This window comes from Peromyscus maniculatus, chromosome 18 (genome assembly GCF_049852395.1).
Source record: "Peromyscus maniculatus bairdii isolate BWxNUB_F1_BW_parent chromosome 18, HU_Pman_BW_mat_3.1, whole genome shotgun sequence".
NCBI lineage: Eukaryota > Metazoa > Chordata > Mammalia > Rodentia > Cricetidae > Peromyscus > Peromyscus maniculatus.
The window spans coordinates 41,444,164-41,463,129 of NC_134869.1; the positions used below are offsets into that span (position 1 = coordinate 41,444,164).

Here is an 18,966-nt window from a genome sequence, read left to right on the forward strand (position 1 = left end):
AACCAAACATCAAGCAAAAAAAAAAATAATTATGTGTCAATTATTCTTCCAACACGCCTTCAGGAAAACTTGTCAACACAGGCTTGGCGCATTGAGAAATCCGTACTTTCAAGTGGCTATCAAACTCAAACCGACAGCTCGGTGTTGAAAGTCAGAGACAATTAGATGTTTGCTGGTCTTGCTTGTTTACCGAATGCCCTTGAGACTTTATTCCGCCACCTTTTAGATCGTAAAGAGGGTTTCTAAACGGCGAGTTTTCCTTCTAGAGCAGGTCTCACTGTGTTGTCCCAGCTGGTCCCAAAGTCCTGGGCTCTGGTGATCCTCCTTTCTCAGCCTCCCAAGTAGCTGAGACCACAGCACTGCTAATTTTTAAGAAACGCCTTTTTGTTAATAGTGGCTTAATTCAACAAATAACATTCGGAAGATTCTGTGCCATCTTGGCATCCCTAGCTGCCTATATTTTGAAAAGGAAGTCTTAGAAATATTTATTTATCTATTTATTTATTCACTAATTTGGAGACAGTGATTCACTAGATAGCTCAGCCTGGGCTCAAACTTACCCTCCTCTGCCTCAGCCTCCCAAGTGCAGGATTATAGGCATGCACAACTCCCATCTTCAGAAAGATTTTAAACTGATGAAGTGTTGGCAAATGCATAATTTAAATGGTTGATTCCGGGGTTGGCGAAACTACTTGATAAGTAAAGGCACTTGCTGCACAAGCCTGGAATTTTGAGTTCAATCCCCAGAACCCACATAAAGGTGGAAGGATATACCTAACTCCACAAAGCTATCCTCTGACCTCCTCTCTCTCTCTCTCTCTCTCTCTCTCTCTCTCTCTCTCTCTCTCTCTCTCTCTCACACACACACACACACACACACACACACACACACACACACACACACACGTTGATTCTGAACAATAGCTGTTCTTTATCTTGATCTTGAAAACAAAGGTTGAGGCAAGACGCTATGCTAATATTTTACTAGAAGAGAAAGGTTAGGATTCTAGGTCAGCAAGAGTGAATAATGAAGAAATCAGTCAGAAGTGGAAACAGAGCCAAGCCCCAGGGATGTGTTAGGAGTTACAGGTTCATGAGAACGCACAGCGAAGCGCTTGCCAGACCTTCAGAGTTGGTGCAAGGGCAGGTTTACCAACGAACTAGAGGCATGTCAGTGTGCTGGCTCTGTGTGCCTGTTGTAGTCTATCTGGTCCAAGAAGACCCTACAAGACGTCGCCAAACATTATAAGCTAAGACCCCCTGCAGGCAGACACCGGTGAAGCCTTGGCCTAAGGCACACTGTTGTTTCTGAGTAAGAGCCCGAGATTTTGCCCTGCAGGTCGCTGCTGTCAGGAGAACTGGTTCTGCTGGAACGCTAGCTGGAGCTGCGTGGGTGGGAGGGAGGTCTTGCCAGAGCTCATCCTCCAGCCCGGAGCCATAAGAACCAGAGCGACTCTCCAGTAGCCTACTCTGGAGCCAGCAAAGCAGCCCGGGGGTGCATACAACAAGTCCAGTATGTGGGGGCAGTGGGTCAACCTCAGCAGGAGAGCCGTGGCTCAGCATGCATGAAGCCCTGGATTCAGTCCCCAGAACTAGAAGAAGTCTAACGTTCCCTTGGTTGTTTTCATTCTCCTGTCTCCAGTTCTACTACAGTCTATGGGTTTCCAGCCTTTGTGCCATGAGCACTAAGGTTTAAAAAAAAGTAAGACTTCTGATCAATGATAATCACTGACTCATGATCAATAATAATTTAATATAATAAGAGTCACGAGCCTGGGTCACTAGAGGAGAGAAGTGAGTTCTTTCTAGGAGAGTTCAAAGCTGCAAAGAAGAGGACATGAACAAGGGAAGCACCTTCATGAAATCTAGGTGAGATGTGGAAGTGAAAGCCAGAACTGGTGAGAGGTGATGATGGACCACCATGGCACATCCCGGTACATCCCTTGTGCACATGGGAACAGGACTTCCCCTGAGGGACCCTGCTCCAAGGGTAGCACCTGTGCCTTACAAACCTACCCAGATGGCCACAGAAAAGGTACTGTAGTAATCAACAGCAACAATCCAATGCGTTATGGGTTAAGCCATTAACGCTATCCACAGTAACTTGGGAAGTTCAAGGCAGGCCATTCCAAAGATGTTCTGGAAACAGAAAGTGTCACCACGAACCCATGGTCCATCTTGTGTCCTGCCATCTTGACTTTTTCAGCTTCCATTTTTACGTGTGTTGCCTTGTAATCCCAAAAGGGTTGCTGCCTCTCCACACATTACATCTTTACAGAGCGATCAGTAGAAAAAAGGAAAAAAAAAAGGGGGAAGGGCGCAAGAGAAGCTTTTTTTTTTCCTTCAGTATTTTTCTTTCCAAAATAGAAGCACTTACCAGAAGCGTCTTGTAGGCACCCATTACACATACTGGTAAGATGACTGTACAGCTCTGGATTACTCATCAGATAAAGAGATTTAAGAGCGACGTGATTCACTTCGATCCACTAAGAGCTAGCTGCTGCTGAGTATACAACTGCGCATCAGAACTGGCTTCCCTCTTAATGTCCCTGCTCCCAGCCACTGTACCTCTTCGGACAAAGTGATGACATCACTGTCATGCTCTTCCTTGTCTATAGGTCAAGCCCCAGTTTCCAGACCTTTCATGCTCCCTCCCGCAGGTCAACTTTTCAATTTCATCCTCTCTGGCTCTGCCAGGAGCACTCTGTTTCAGAACTATGGAACTAGGTAAAATTCCCAGGATGATATTTATGTTATATATACATATATATTATGAATTATAATATATAATATGTAATCATATACATATATTATATAATGTGTGTGTGTGTGTGTGAGAGAGAGAGAGAGAGAGAGAGAGAGAGAGAGAGAGGAGAGAGAGAGAAAGAGAGAGAGAGAGAGAGAGAGAGAGAGACTCCCTTGGCTTTCCCCAGGAGTTTGTAACATGTACATCTCTTTTTTCATGTGCATTGGTGTGAAGGTGCCAGATGCCCTGGAACTGGAGTTACAGACAGTTGTGAGCCACCTTGTGGTTGCTGGGAATTGCAGCCAGGTCCTCTGGAAGAGCAGCCAGTGCTCTTAACCACTGAGCCATCTCTCCAGCCCGTACATCTCTTCATTCAAACATAAACTTTAATGCCCCCTCCTAGCAAAGCCTTCCAGAAGGCTTCTCCTTTGCTTTCCCAATAGTCCTGCTAATAACCCTTTCAGGACATTTACAGCCCTGTGGCAATTGCTTATTTCTCCATCTTTTCCCATTTAACTGATAATCCCTAGGGCTTAGCCTGGTGTCCGGAATGCAGAAGCCACTTTAAAAATGCTGACCAAGCTGGGTGTGGTGATGTGCACCTGTAATCCCTGCACTTTGGAGCCTGAAGCAAGAGGGCAGTTAGTACAAGGCCAGCCTGGGGTACAAGGGGAGACACCTGTCTCGAAATATCAACAATTAAAAAAAAATAACAGAAAATTTAAGATGCTGATGAAATGGAAAAATGCCTCTAGATGTGTCCTCAACTCCGGGTAGGCCTTCAGCTGTTTGATTGTCACTTACTGGATCCAAGCTCTGGGGACTCCTCCAACTCCCCCTCCCCCACTACCTCACGTGACCACATCTCTGTCTCCTCCTTTATTCTGGTAGGACACTTCAGTTTCTACTGTTTTGTTTTATTTTATTTGGTGCTGGGACTTGAACCCAGGGTCTCACATATGTTAAGTATACACCACCACTGAGCTATACCTCTACCTGACCCCTTCCTTTCCTTTTTCCCTCCCTCCCTCTCCCCCCCCTTCCTTCTTTTTAAGTATAATTTCTGGGGCTGGAGAGATGGCTCAGTGGTTAAGAGTCCTTGCTGCTCTTGCAAAGGACCCAGGTTCAGTTCCTAGCTCATGCTGTCTGTAGTTACAGTTCCAGAGAACGTGACACCCTGCAGGTACCTGCCTGCAAGCGATGCACATACAATGCCGGCTGCCACACATCCATACACATCCATAAAAATTTTAACTATCTCAAAGTACGGTTTCCAGTATCTCTTATTCCTAAGGGGATAGTTTGTCTCTAGCCTGACAGTCTCAGCTCCTCACACGGGCTTGGTGGAGGTCCTGGGCGGCACTTGCATGCAGATCTGCAGCCTCTCTGGTCCTGTTGGATTCCATGAGAAAAACTCCTAACTGCTGGGCTGACACGAACTCATGCAGTCATGTAGCACACACACAGCTGATGCATGCAGATGTGTGAGACACTCACATCACAGCTGTCTCTGGCAGCCTCTGTGGTTTTTCCGATGATGAACTTAATGACCTTGCCCTTGGGCGCACATAGGTTGCAGTTGATGAAATGATTGTGGCCTCAGTCTTTTCCTACACTTTACTTCCCCTTCCTTGAGCGTGGGGGCTTGAGAGAGCTCAACTACTGCTTTTTTTGTTTGTTTGGGTTTTGTTTTGTTTTTCCCGAGATAGGGTTTCTCTGTGTAGTTTTGGTGCCTGTCCTGGAACTCGTTCTGTAGACCAGGCTGGCTACCACCGCCCGGCTCAGCTACTGCTTCCTAGCGTTTACTTACACACTAATGACAAGACCCTCATCTTCTCTCACTCACCAACCCCCCACCTCCTAAATACCTAACATCCTTCCCACCAAAAGGGCCATGATGTCTCTCTTTCCTCCTGTCTGTGGATCCCTTTCTGCGGAATCTTCCATTTTTCCTTTTGGGCCACTCTTGTTCTCTTCCCAACCCTAAAATGCACATCTGGCTGTCTTGCCCTTTTACTGTTTCACATCTGGAAACATTCCTGGCCTGTCATCAGGGCTACAGACCAAACCCCAAGAGCAGGAATTGCTAAAACTGGTAGCTCGAACGACAGACTCTGTCTGTAGGGTGTTTCATGCGTCAGTGTCTTTTAGAATTGGTCATTTTCGGTGGACTCGGGGGCACGCAGCTGTAATCTCAGCAGGTGAGGGGAAGACAAGAGGGGATCTTGCTTTTTCAGTCTAGCTCAGACTGGACTGAAACCAGCCTAGGATAGGCAATGTCACCTTTGCTCAGTACAAAAATGGGGAGATTTCACTTTGAAATAAAAATGTCAGTCTTGTTTAGACAAAAAAAAAAAAAAAAAAAAAAAAGGTGAGGGGAGACCCTGTCAAGGATTAACCCACGCAGTAGGTCAGAGCACTCTTGATTTAGCTGTCTCTGAAAAATGCCATCTCAGACACACCTAGAGGTGTGCTCCGCTAATCCCCTAGGCTCTCTTAGCCCATCAAGTCAACAAAACTAACCTCCCCAGCATGGACACCTCATAACTCACACAAATCCCCTGTGGTACTCATGACGGCAGTTCCAACGGAAAAGCAGGGATATAATCACAAATGAGGTCGAAGTTCAAGTACTCACGGGGATGTGACAGGTCGGATGTAACAGGTCGCAACCGTGAGCAAAGAAGTTCAGAAAGTGCTCTGACGGCCAGGTGACCACACAGTCCACACCACGGTCGCCCACAGAGAAGATGGACCAGGACAGCTGTCCTGCATGCTTGCCTGCTTCATGTCTTCTTGGACTCCTGCAAGTCCATCTTTCTGTGACGGGGAGGTCCTCTTAGCATCCCATGAAGTCTGTCTCCAAGTTGACCAAAAATGCCGTCCACCATGCCCTCATTCAAACTAGTAAGAGTGGCAAACATTGCCGGGTGGTGGTGGCGCACGCCTTTTAATCCCGGCACTCGGGAGGCAGAGCCAGGCAGATCTCTGTGAGTTCGAGGCCAGCCTGGTCTACAGAGCAAGATCTGGAACAGGCACCAAAACTACACAGAGAAACCCTGTCTCGAAAACCTCCCCCTCCCCCGCTGCCCCCCAAAAGAGTGGCAAACTTCACAGTGGAGTTTTAATGAGTTTGTTACATGTCTGTCTGTCTGTCTCTCTCTCTCTCTGTGGTATGTAAGCACACATGTGTGGAGGACAGGGGACAACATTCTGGAATCAGCACTTTCCTTCCACCACGTGGACTCCAGAGATGAGGGATTGTGGGGCGTTTACCCACCACCCCCACAGTTCCCCAGAGTTTTCTTGAGTGCAATCAGCAGGAAATATTAGATAGAAGGATTTATTGCGGAGAATATCATGGAGATAAACAGATAGAAAATAAAGGATAGCCTCGAGAGGGCCTGGAACCTATTCCAACGGGCCCGGACTGTCTCTGGCCCAGGGTTTTTATAGAGACGCCAAGGGGTGGAGCAAAAGACCTCCTCCCCCAGCACAGCCAAGTGCAGACCATCTCAGACACCTGCACTCAGGCCCGTGGTCCTGATCATCCTCTATTCGGACCCACTGGGTAAAGCCACGAGGAACCCGAGAACGGGCTCCCACAAGGGATCAAACTTAAGTTGTCAGGCTTGGCAGCAGACACCTCTACCCACTGAGCCATCTTGCCAGCTCTGGAAATACCTGTCAAGCATAGAGAGGCGTCATTCGTGGATACTGACCTGCGGTGGGAGAGTGAAGCCCCGGTGTGACATCTGAACTGGACGTTAAAGGGGAAAATGATTCGAGAGATGGGCAAGAAAGGACTGGAGAAAAACATTATTTATTTGTGGACTAGTTTTGTCTTGTTGAGACCTGGTTCTACTCCATAACCCAGGCTAGGCTGGGACTCACTGTACAGATCTCAGGATGGGCTTGAACTCCCTTTGGTCCTCTATACCAGCCTCCCATACACTGGGATCAGAGAGCTGTACCATCACATCCAACTTTAAAATAACTCCTGGGCGGTTATAACGATGCTGAGATAGAAATATTGAAGGGTTGTCTCAAATGTATTTAGATGATGTAAGCTCTAATTTTGGTATAAAACAGCTAAGTAAGAGTCAACTCTAGTATACTGGGATGGAGTTTTCAGTTTCCCAAGGGAAATACGGAGGGGGAAAAATCTGGGTCATTCTCAATTTTTTGGTACTGGCTCATCATAACTTATACATCCCTTTGTTGACAGGTGAATGTTTTAGAGGAACATTTATGAATTATTGACATTAAAAAAAAGATACAGGGCTGCGGGGGGGGGCATGTAGCTCAGTTGTAGGATGCTTGCCCAGCATGTGTGAGACCCCTGGGTCAATCCCAAGCACCTTAGAAGGGAAACAAAGCTGAACAAAGGATAGAAAGTCGGCAATCAAGATCCGATGTAGATCTGAAAAGTAGCGAAATGTCCCATGCATCTCCCAAGTGCAGGATCTGCAGTCCAAATGTGACTTAGATTTGCAAACTCCTGTTCACTGTCCGCTATCATCTGCCAAAGCTGCAGTCACTTCGAGAAGGGCTTCGCTGCTCCACGGCAATCCCCAGAACCTGCCTCCAACCAGAATGATCTTCAGTTTCATCTCTAGAATACAGCTTTGATGAAGGTAAACAAGAAAGCCAGAAACTTTAAATATAACTCTTTTCACTTGTTCACTTGTTACCTGTCTTAGCTGAGTGCTCTCTGTGCCCTGAAAAGTGGTGTCACCAACGGCAATTGTTTTTCAGGCTTTCAGATGCTTTTAGTGTTGTGTGTGTATGTGTGTGTGTGTGTGTGTGTGTGTGTGTGTGTGTGTGTGTGTGTGTGTGTCTCTGTGTGTGTATAGGGGGAAATATTAAAAAATATTAAGAATGATTCTTTGGGCTGGAGAGATGGCTTTTCTTCCAGAGGACCTGAGTTCAATTCCCAGCACCCACATGGCAGCTCACACTTGTCTATAACTCCAGTTTCAGGGGATCCCCACACCCGTGGCAAAAACACAAATGCACATAAAAATAAAATTAAATATATTTTTTTTTAAAAAAAGAATGATTCTTTCTGAGGAGGTATGCAAAAAAAAAAAAAAAGCCAACATTAAACCAAGTCCTGTGCCCTTGCCCGGGGCTGTTTCCACAGAGGGAGAGGTTGCTCTGTTTTCTGCAGGACCAAAGAGCAATCCTAGGAATGCTGCACGTGACAGTGACCAATAACGCATTTCCTTCACTTCCAGACTAACGCTAAACATCACAACAGAAAACACGGCCAACCAGACTTGAGCAAAGGGTCCGCGATCACAGAACGCTTGCCTCCTGACAAGGCGGGTTAAGGAATGTTAACTGGCCCTCTCTTTTCTTTTTCAGCCAGGGCCTCATGTGGAGTTGGCTGCTTCAAACTTTCTCCAGAGCTTAGGACCTTAAACTTCTGATCCCTCTGCCTCCACTTTGCCAGTGCTAAGATTACAGGCATGTAGCGCTATACCCCATCTCTCTCCTTCCTTCCTTCCTTCCTTCCTTCCTTCCTTCCTTCCTTCCTTCCTTCCTTCCTTCCTTCCTTCCTTCCTTCCTCCCTCCCTCCCTCCCTCCCTCCCTCCCTCCCTCCCTCCCTCTCTCTCTCTCTCTCAAATTTATTTATTTTGTATATACACACCAGAAGAGGACATCAGATCGCTGCTTCTCTTAACCTCTGAGCCATCTCTCCAGCTCCCCTATACCCCATTTTCTTTCTTTCTTTCTTTCTTTCTTTCTTTCTTTCTTTCTTTCTTTCTTTCTTTCTTTCTTTCTTTCTTTCTTTCTTTCTTTCTTTCTTTCTTTCTCTCTCTCTCTCTCTCTCTCTCTCTCTCTCTCTCTCTCTTTCTTTCTGGACAGGGTTTCTCTGTGTAGTTTTGTGCCTTTCCTGGAACTCACTTTGAAGACCAGGCTGGCCTCGAACTCACAGAGATCCGCCTGTCTCTGCCTCCCAAGTGCTGGGATTAAAGGTGTGCGCCACCACTGCACGGCTCCCTTCAATGGTGCTGGAGATCACACCAGAGTGTTGTGCATGCTAGACAAACACTCAACAAATGAGCTACATTCCCAGCCCAGCTCATCATTTCATCTGCTCAGATGCTTCAGAAATATTTACCCATGATGTTAGTAGCATCAGCTTTAACCAGACTGTCTGTCTGTCACCAAATAACAAATGTTGCCTTTTGTTTTGTTGTTTTGTTTTGTTTTGCAAAGAGTCCCATGTAGCCAGGTAACCAAGGATGACTTTGTTCTCCTGAGTGCTTCACTAAGTACATTCATTAAATGAATATTAAGTGCTGGACGTTGGTTGTTACTGATGTACCGTGAAGGAACAAAACTGTCATGGAAGCCTTGCAATTTCCAATCAGTCCCACTGAAGCCAGCCTGGTCAGGGTGACAGAGGGACTCAAGGAGACAAGCAGGGACTGTGACCCGGGGTGCTTGCTCAGCTGCCCTTTGAACCAAATCTATGGCGAGCTCTCCTTGCTCCTGATAAATGCCTCAAGATAAGCACTATTGGGAAATCTCAGCTCTGATAAGCCGGGCAAGGCAACGATTGCTTAGCTCGGGGATTTTCCTGAAGCTAGTTGCTTTTCTGTATGTCTCTTGGCCAGACTCCAGGTCCCTGGCTAGAGAAGACCGTAAATAGAATAAAAAAAAAAAAAAAATTAGGGGAATTTTCTTTTTCTTGCTTGCCAGATGATAAACACATCAGAGGACGGGGGCCTCTAGGTCGTTTGTCCTTGATTTGATCTGTGCTAAGGGAGAGTAAGAGGCTGAGAAACCCGGGGTTCTTCACGCTTGTTCTTTGAACCAGTTTGCAAGGGAGTCTGTGACCATGGCAGAAACTGAGAGCTGAAGTGGAGGGTATATCGGCATTTTCAGCCCTTTTCCTTCGGGGGGGGGGGGGGCAGCAGGGGACACAGATCAAGGACCTGGGAGGTGCCAGGCTTGCAGGATCTGGCTGCCTCTGGCTTCCTGGACGGGTGTAATGGCTCTGTTCTCACAGAAGTGCTGACAAGACATGACAGATAGAAAACAGATGTGAACTGACCTTCTGAAAATGTATTTCAAGTCTTCTGACTCTCCACATGGATTCCTCCGAGTGGGAGATGTCGTCTTTGGGCCGCGGTGCTCGCAGCATTAAAGGCTGACATCCCTGACGTGGTCCCCGGCCAGCCCTTGCCACGGAGCATTTTCAGCCACCCTCCATCAGCATCCATTTCACATCTGCTCATGGCTCTGCACCCTGGCTTCCTTGGCTCTGCTCACACACAGCCTGAGCTTTCGTGGCTGTAGCCTTCCTTACCAAAGACAGGGGTGGCTCTCTCCCATTTAGGCCACTGGATTCACACGTGCTTTGAAATGGTCCTTCTCACTGCCAACTCTAAGAAGCGTGATGCTCCCGTCACCCGATGACAGGGAGGTATTCTGAGAAATGTGTCATTAGGGGCTTTTCTCAAAGATCACAAAACTTGATGTAGGCATCGATGATTTATTTGATATGACATTTGTTTATTTGTAGATAAGTCTCACTATGTAGTCCAAGCCAGCCTATGACTTACTGTATAGCTCAGTCCGGCTTTTTTTTTTTTTTACCCCCTGGAGCTGAGGATCGAACCCAGGGCCTTGTGCTTGCTAGGCAAGCATTCTACCACTGAGCTAAATCCCCAACCCCTCAATCTGGCTTTTAACTAGAGATTCTCTTGCTGCAGCCTCCTGAATATCAGAATTATAGACATTCCCAGTTTAAGCATTATGTGTGCTCTTGTGTGTGTGTGTGTGTGTGTGTGTGTGTGTGTGTGTGTGTGTGTAAGGAGGGCTGAGATGTAGTTTATTTGGTAGAGTGCTTGCCTAGAATGCACAGAGCCCTTGGGTTCAGTTGAGTACAACATAAAGTTGGGTGTGATACTGCGGACCTGTGACCCTAGCACAAAGGAGGTAGAGGCAGAAGAAACAGAAATTCAAGCTCAGCCTTGGCTACATCACCAAATGGAGGGCTAGCCTGCCGTCACGTGAGCTCCTGTCTCAGGAGAAAAAAAAAATAGAAAAAAAAATACACTGTAAAATAACTATAAAAAGTTGTGTCCAGTAAACACTTAATGTGGTTTCTATCATTATCAGATACTCTGCTTATACATTATTGTGTACATTATGCTTTGATGCTCTTAGCAGAACAGTGGGGTTTGTTTAAGCCAATCTTGTCGCCAATGTGCCAGCAACTCATTGCATTATCATCATTATGATGGCTATGACGTCACTAGGAATGCTCTAGCTACATTGTAATCTTAAGGGATACCATACTATAATGCAGTCCAGTGTTAACCAAAATGCTACTATCTAACACAACTGCATTTCCTGACACTAAGTGATAGCTTGCAACTATGGAACACATAGAATTTGTGAACACTTAAGTTAGACACTAAGCCAGGCGTGGTGGCACACACCTTCAATCCTAGCACTTGGGAGACAGAGGCAGGCAGATCTTTGTGAATTCAGAGCTAGCCTGGTTCATATATCAAGTTTCAAGCTGGCCAGGGCTATCTAGTAAGATCCTGGCTCAAAGAAAAAAAATGGAGAGGGGAGGAGAGAGGGATCAGCAGTTAACGGCACTTGCTCTTGCAGAGGACCCAAGTTTGGTCCCAACACCCATCTGCGACTCCAAGTTTTGGTTCCACAGTGCCTTGGTGCACATATCATCTGTGCAGGCAAGCACTCCTCCACACAAAATTATTAAAGGGATTATCAATACCAAATAACAGCTTCAAAACCAACTCAGGAGACCAGTTCCCGTGTCCCTTGCCTTCCGGCTTCCTGTCCGATTGCTGTTCCTTCCGTAGGTGAAGCTGTGCTTGGGATCACAGCCGTCTACGGCTTTAGAAGTGCTCATTCTCCTTTCTTTGTGCATGCCGTAGACACCGTAAGACTGGGCAGCGTTGTCATTTGTGGGGGGTAAAACATCCCCCACGGTCTCATGTTTTCCAACACTCAGCCCCAGGCTAGTGGGACTGTTTCGGGGAGGGTCCGGAGCCTTTGGGAGGTAGGTAGGACCTACCTGGAGGAAGTGTGTCCCGCTTGCCAGGTCTTGAGGTTTATAGCCCAGCCCCGCTTCTCACCCTGGTCAGGGGAGATGTGGACAGGCAGTCTCTTCTCTCTCCCACCACCGGGAGCCGTCAGCTGTTTGTGCTGCCATGGTTTTCTCACCGTGACAACCTGGTACCTTCAGACCTGGAGCCAGTGTAAATCCTTCCTCCCTGAAGTTGCCCGTCAGCATGATCACCGCAATTAAAAGGGAATGAACGCAGGTGCAATTTCTCAGAGTTGGCTTCCCAACTCACTTAAAGACATTCTCCCTTGCCACTCCATTGATATCCCACGAAACTACTGGTAACAAACGTTTCCTTGAAAAAGAAAGCCATGGAAATATAAATGCGAGCAAACCCATCCCTGATGCCACCGGTCAGGAACTAACCATCCATTGACCGCCCATCAGTCTGACTCTGACATCCAGGTCTATATAGACGGCTATATGTTTTTCTAGTTTATGTGACTTGAAGTTTACTATGGGGATATCAATCCTGCTAGATGAGAAAAGCAAAGGTTCCCCCAGCTGTGGTTTGATATAGGACTGTGGGAAGGTTTCATTTAAAAGGCCCTTTCCTTTAAGTAAGGGATACAGCTCAGTGAGAAACGTAGTTGACCAGGATCCATGAACGTATTACATAAACTGGGCACAATGGCACATACCTGTATCCCAGCCAGCACACGGGAGGTAGAGGTGAGAAAGTCAGAAGTTCAAAGTTGTCCTCAGCTACATAGAAAGTCTGAAACCAGCTGGGCTATATGAGAGCCCATCTTTTTTTTTTTTTTTTTTTCTCGAGACAGGGTTTCTCTGTGTAGTTTTGGTGCCTGTCCTGGATCTCGCTCTGTAGACCAGGCTGGCCTCGAACTCACAGAGATCCACCTGGCCCTGCCTCCTGAGTGCTGGGATTGAAGGTGTGCGAAAGCAACTTGTAAAGGACTTATTGGGCATCGGTCACAACCTATATCATCAGGGGAGGCACAGGTGAGAACTCAAGGCAGGAGCCTGGAGGTGGTAGGTGAAGCAGAGGCCATGGCGGAACACTGCTTACTGGCCCACTCCCAAGTTGATGCTCAGCTATCTTTCTTATACAGCCCAGCCCCACCTGCTCACAGACGGCACTGCCCACGGTGGGCTGGGCCCTTTTCCAGCCATTAGTAGTCAAGAGAATGCCTTGGCTTGTCCACAGGCTGCTCCGATGAAAGCAATTCTTCAACTGAGATTTTTTTTTTTCCTTCCAAGGCGACTCTAGTTTGTGTGGTTTTGGTAAGAGCTAGCCGGCACAGGCATTTTGTGCAACGCCTCTCTGTGCATCCTCAGCACCGTCTTTGGCCATCTGGACCCTGTGCTGTCCAGGCTGTGGCCCCACTTATGTGGTCCCAACAGAACGTCTTCTTTAGTTACTGCTGTGCACACACGGCTTAGGGAATAGCTGGTCATTCCAGGTCTCACCATGGATGCTAATGAGGTTTTGCCTTTGAAACAGAGTCCCATGTACCCCAGGCGGGCCTCAAATTCCACACGTGGCTGAAGGTAATCCTTGAGCTGCTGACCCTCCTCCCTCATCTCTGTGCTCTGCAAGTCCAGTCCATGCAGTGTCACCAAAGTGGTTATTTCTCCCTTTTTCTTTTATTTATTGTTTTGACGTGGTCTCACTGTGTAGCCTTGGCTAACCTGGAACCTACTGGGACCTACTATATCAGTGGTTCTCAACCTTCCTAAAGCTGTGGTGACCCCAACCATACAATTATTTTCAAACTATGTAGACCAGGCTGGCCTCGAACTCACAGAGATCCGCCTGCCTCTGCCTCCTGAGTGCTGGGATGAAAGGTGTGGGCCACCACTGCCCTGCTATTTTTTGTTCTTCTTTACAAATGTATTATATTTGTGTGTGTGTGTGTGTGTGTGTGTGTGTGTGTGTGTGTGTGTGTGTGTGTGTGTGTGTGTGTAGCCTGCAGGACTCAATGCTCTCCTTCCATCACGTGGGTCCCAGGGATGGGACTCAGGGTGTGGAGCTTGGTGGCCAGTGCCTTTACTCACTGAGCCATCCTGCAAGCCCTTGGACTGGAGTATTTCCATTCTCATTCCAACTCTTCTGAGGCCTATATGCATTTTCTCTGAAAGATATTGCAAAAAACTATAGTAGTAGTGTGTAACTGTATAGAAGCCACAAGGCCTAAGACTCAGGCTTGTTATTTTTAAGGAGATGGGAGAAATAGAGTGGATTGATTCTGAAGTACAGAATCTGCCAACCATTGCAGAGAGTTATAAGATGCCCAGAAAAGGTAAATGTATAGACAGGAAGGTGAGTGATGCTGGCCCGGAGCCGAAGGTGGATGGGCGGTGACTGCACACAGGCACAAGGTTTCTTTTAGAGGCAATGAAAATATTCTAAAATTAGGCCGTGGTAACGGTTGTATATGATTCTAAACTTACTACAAGATCCCCGAGTTGTACATCAAGTGGGTGATATTTATGGTGCATGTGCTGGTTTGCTGGGGCTGATGAAACATCTCACGCTGGGTGGCGTAAACAACACTGATTTATTCTTATGCAACGCTGGAGGCAGAAAGGCTGAGATCAAAGTGTCAGCAGGACCCACTCCCTCCAAGGCTGTGAGGGAAGCCTGTCCTGGGTCTCTCTGGGTATGCAGACATCTCCCCCATGTCTGTGGCCCATCATCCTGTTTTCTCTGTTTCCAATTCCTCTTCCTTCTCTTCTTCCTCCTCTTCCTTTTTTCTCCTCCCTCCTCTTCCTCCCCTTCCTCCTTTTTCTTACTGCTTGTTGTTGTTTTGAGATGGGATCTTACTGTGCAGCCCAGGCTGACCTTGAACCTCCCACCTCAGCCTTCCAATTGCTGCAATTAAAAGTATACTACCATGTCCAGCTTTTTAAAGGACACTAGCCTGCAGGGTGTGGTGGCACACTTTTAATCCTATCACTTGGGAGGCATAGATAGGTTTGTGAGTTTGAGGCTAGCCTGGTCTACATAGCCAGCTCCAGGTCAGTCAGGGCTACATTGTAAGACCCTGTCTCAAAAGCAAACTAACTAAATAAGGACACCAGTTATACTGAATTAGATCCCACTTTAATGTAATGACCCCACTTTAGCTTAATTACATATTTAAATGCTTAATCTTCACATATAATTACATTCGGAGGTACTGGGGGCTAGGGATTCAACACACAAATCTTGGAGGGGGATACAAGTCAGCTCGAAACAATATATAAATTAAATTCCAATGAAGCCCCTTGAAAAATGACGCACTTAACTTTTTGCATTCTAAGTTCTATGCCCCATTCTTGACATACATCATCTTATTTGCTCTTTTATGAGGTCACTATAATTATGCCCACTTTAAGAATGAACAAAGCAAGGCACATAGGAGCTAAGTAACTTGCCTGGGGTCACAAAGCCAGCCACAGGGGCATGGTTCAGACTTTGAAGTCCCATTCCAGAGCCCACACTTTGAATCCCTCCGCCAAACACTCTTCCCCAAGCACACAGCCACCTCAGCCTTAAGATGGGCAACAATAGTGGCTACCGATAATCCCCAAAGATGACAATGGCGGGGACTGGCTTACTAACGCCCTAAATCCAAACTAAAGAGAAGGGTCCCATGATACGAGCGCGGCCATAGGACCCATCTCTGTGAGTGAGGTTTGTAATTCTCAGCTGAGACGCCTGTGCCGGAGAGATGCTGTCGACCACAGATAACTGGTGCTGTGTGCCAGGATGGGGGTTCATGATGGAGGAAGACTGAAATAGGCCATGACTTATGCTTCAGGAATGTTCTAATGCAAGTGACTGCAGAGTATCCAGATATTTTATCTAGAAGTAATTTAATACAGTCCAGAGCTCAGCATAGGCATGTAGGCTTTGAATGGCTAGCATAAAACATTGCTTAAAACCATGGATAAGCAAGAATTCCTTAAAAGCTGGTTCAGGGTAGACACTTGGAGAATTTTTAAAAAGTTACCCTTCAGATGTGATAATACAAACCTGTGCTCCCAGCACTTGGGAGGTTGAGACAAGAGGGTCAGGAGGGTTCAAGGCTATTCTTTGCTACTTATCGTGTTCCAGGCCAGTCTGGATTACATGAGCTCCTGTCTCTAACAAAACAAAACTCCAAATAACTAATAAAATAATAAACATTAATAGACTAAATGGAGGAAGAAGATATGCTGAAAGGGACTGAGCTAGTCAGCAGGACTGGAAAAAGAGGAAGGGAGGGAGGGAGAGAGGGAAGGAGGGAGGGAGAGAGGGAGGGAGACAGGCAGCTAAGTGTGGCGGCTCACACCTGTAATTGTGGGATACAACCTGGGAGACCCCCATCTCAAAAACAAACCAACCAACAAACTGACCCTCCAAAGGATGCTAACTAAGGGTCAGATAAACTTCCAACACTGAAGGTGGGTGCCCAAGGGAAGAAATAAGCCGATGGATGCCTTCAGGGATGTCTGAAGAAGTTAGGAAGCAAATTCCTCATGATACAACAACGCTCCTCAGCGCCCACGAAAGGGTAAGAGCAAGTCTCTGGCAACATTACATTGAAAAAAAAAAATCAGCCAGTATACTTGTGCTTCATAACGCCTTTATTTATTTAACATCTATTTATTTTCTGTGTGTGTGTGTGTGTGTGTGTGTGTGTGTGTGTGTGTGTGTGTGCGCGCGCGCAGGTCAGAGGACAACACGTGGGGGTTGGTTCTCTCTTTCTACAATGTGGTCCTAGAGATTGGACTCAGCGAGTCAGTTTGATTCATCCACTAAGCCACCCCACAGGCTCTAGGAATCCCCTTTTTAGGTAGGGTAGCTTGGAGTAATCTGTAATCTAGTCCACTCGGGACATTGCCGAGGGCCCAGCGGCAAACTCTTGAGTTCCATGGGAAAGCACAGATCGCCCTCTTGTGGTCAACACGTCTCGGTGCATTTCTATTCTAGAGAAACTGAAAAACAAACAAGCCCTCGGGCCCAAGCCTGGCTGGCTGGGTGCCTAACTTATATGCGGCCTGTGAGTATGTATATATGCGTGCGTGCGTGCGTGCGTGTGTGTATTCATTCATTTATTATATATAGTTTTCAATATTAAAAGAAATGAAGGAAAATATTTTGACATGAAAAATTTCGTTATTCAAGTTTTGTCAATAAAGCCATTTTTATTGGATAGTTATACCCATTTGCTGTGCGGGACTGCCTTCCCACAATAGCAGAGATAGTTACTCTCTGGGTCTCTTCAAAAAAAGTTCCTGCATCCTTAACTCAAAAGACGGGGCACAATCGGGCAGTGGTGGCGCATACTTTTAATCCCAGCACTCGGGAGGCAGAGAGAGGCGGATCTTTGAGTTTGAGGCCAGCCTGGGCTACAGAGTGAGTTCCAGGACAGCCAGGGCTGTTACAGAGAGAAACCCCACTTTGAAAACTGAACCAAACCAAATCGACCAAGGGCAGGAAGGAAAGTCCTGGGACTGGGCTGATTTGTAGAGGTATAAAACGTGGGCTGGAGAGATGGCTTAGTGGTTAGAAGTACTGGAGACTATTTCCGAGGACCCAGCTTCTATTTCTAGCACCCACGTGGTAGCTCACAACCATCTGGAACTCCAGTCCGAGGAGACCCAACACCCTCTTCTGGCCCCCAAAGGCACCTGGCACACAAGTGATGCACATACCTACAAACGGGCACATGCCTACAAATAAAAATAACTTAAGTAGCTTTGCTAGTCTTCAAGCCTCAACGAGACAAACACATGTGTGGCATATCCTGAAGTCTTAGGTGTAGGAACAATCCTGGGAGACCGCAGTCCAAAGCAGGAGGAAGCGCAGAGCCAGACAGGAGACTGGGCTTTGGCACAGGCCTCTTCAACATCTTCTGGCAATGGTGTCTAGGTGCACGTGAGGCATCTTTGGGATTTGGAAAACCGTTAGTACCAATTTTAGGCATGCCGGATGTAAGGAGGGATAGCCATAAAGACCCCCCCCCCAGCATGAGTTGCTTCACCAGATATGGGTTTTTGTTTGCTTGTCTAACATTATTTTTCTTGGGAATATTTATAACAGCACAGCGAAACTAAGTACCCGAGACAATGGATGTCATTATTTAGGTGTCATTGGCTTATTATATAAAAGGGAGACATGGACATTATTTACACGATGAAATAGTTCAGAGTGTCGGCGGCTTGGGCAGCTTCCTAAGACGCCATTTCAACAGGGATTTTACTCCACATACTTCCCAAGAATGTCAGCGTCTCCGAGTCAAAAATAATCGCGTTGTCTAGAACCACTTTGGTGCCTCTGTGGTCTGGGAGGACTTTGTCCCCAACTTTCTCACTAACGGCTTGGCTCTCGCCAGCCTTTCCTTAGGGCCTGACGCCATGGTTGCTGCTGTTGTCTGAGACTGTTCCGGAACCACAGGCCACCTTTGGTTACACTCTTAGCTGCCCTCCTTTCGACCAAGAGTGGAAGAGACTCTCCGAAAGCTCGTCCCGCCGTCCGTCACTGGAGCTGCCCCAGCTTGGGTGGACTCTGCACTCACACCACCGCTGCAAGAAGTCTTTTTGGTCTTTACAAAAAAAGATTAATGTGGGGCTGGAGAGATGGCCCAGCAGTTACGAGCATCTGGCAGTTCAATTCCCAGCATCCACATGGTGGCGCACATCTGTACTGAGATCTGGCGCCCTCTTCTGGCCTGCAGGCATACATGCAGACAGAACGCTGTATACATAATAAATAAACTTTAAAAAAAATAAAGATTTGTGTGTATGAGTGTTTTGGACTCATGTATGTATTTGTACCACATGCATGCCTGGTACACATGCCTGTGGAGGTCAGAAGAGGGTGCTGGAACTCCCGGAACGGGAGTGACAACTGGTTGTGAGTCACCATATGGGTGCTGAGGACTAACCCCGGGCGGGTCCTTTGCAAGAGTAACCAAGTGCTCTTCACCACTGAGCGGCCGGCCTCTCTGGGATTGTAGAGGTGCCTCTGGCCCACCACCTCCTCCCTTCTCTTCAGAGCGCTCTGAACCGGCCTGCCCAGCTTCAGTGGAGCCATCTATTACTGACGCTTTTGTGGTACAAGCCTTTCACCCCAGAATTTGAATGACTGAGGCAGGCACATCTGTGGGTT

The 18,966-nt window shown here is 47.1% G+C and overlaps 1 long non-coding RNA gene and 1 pseudogene across 1 annotated transcript in view; both read right to left on the reverse strand.

Annotated features, from left to right (window-relative positions):
• Nucleotides 1-18,966, reverse strand: part of LOC143269166 (uncharacterized) — a 280,184-nt gene that overhangs the window by 191,076 nt on the left and 70,142 nt on the right. The window lies entirely within an intron of this gene.
• LOC121823643 (10 kDa heat shock protein, mitochondrial pseudogene) lies at nt 16,472-18,484 on the reverse strand (annotated as a pseudogene).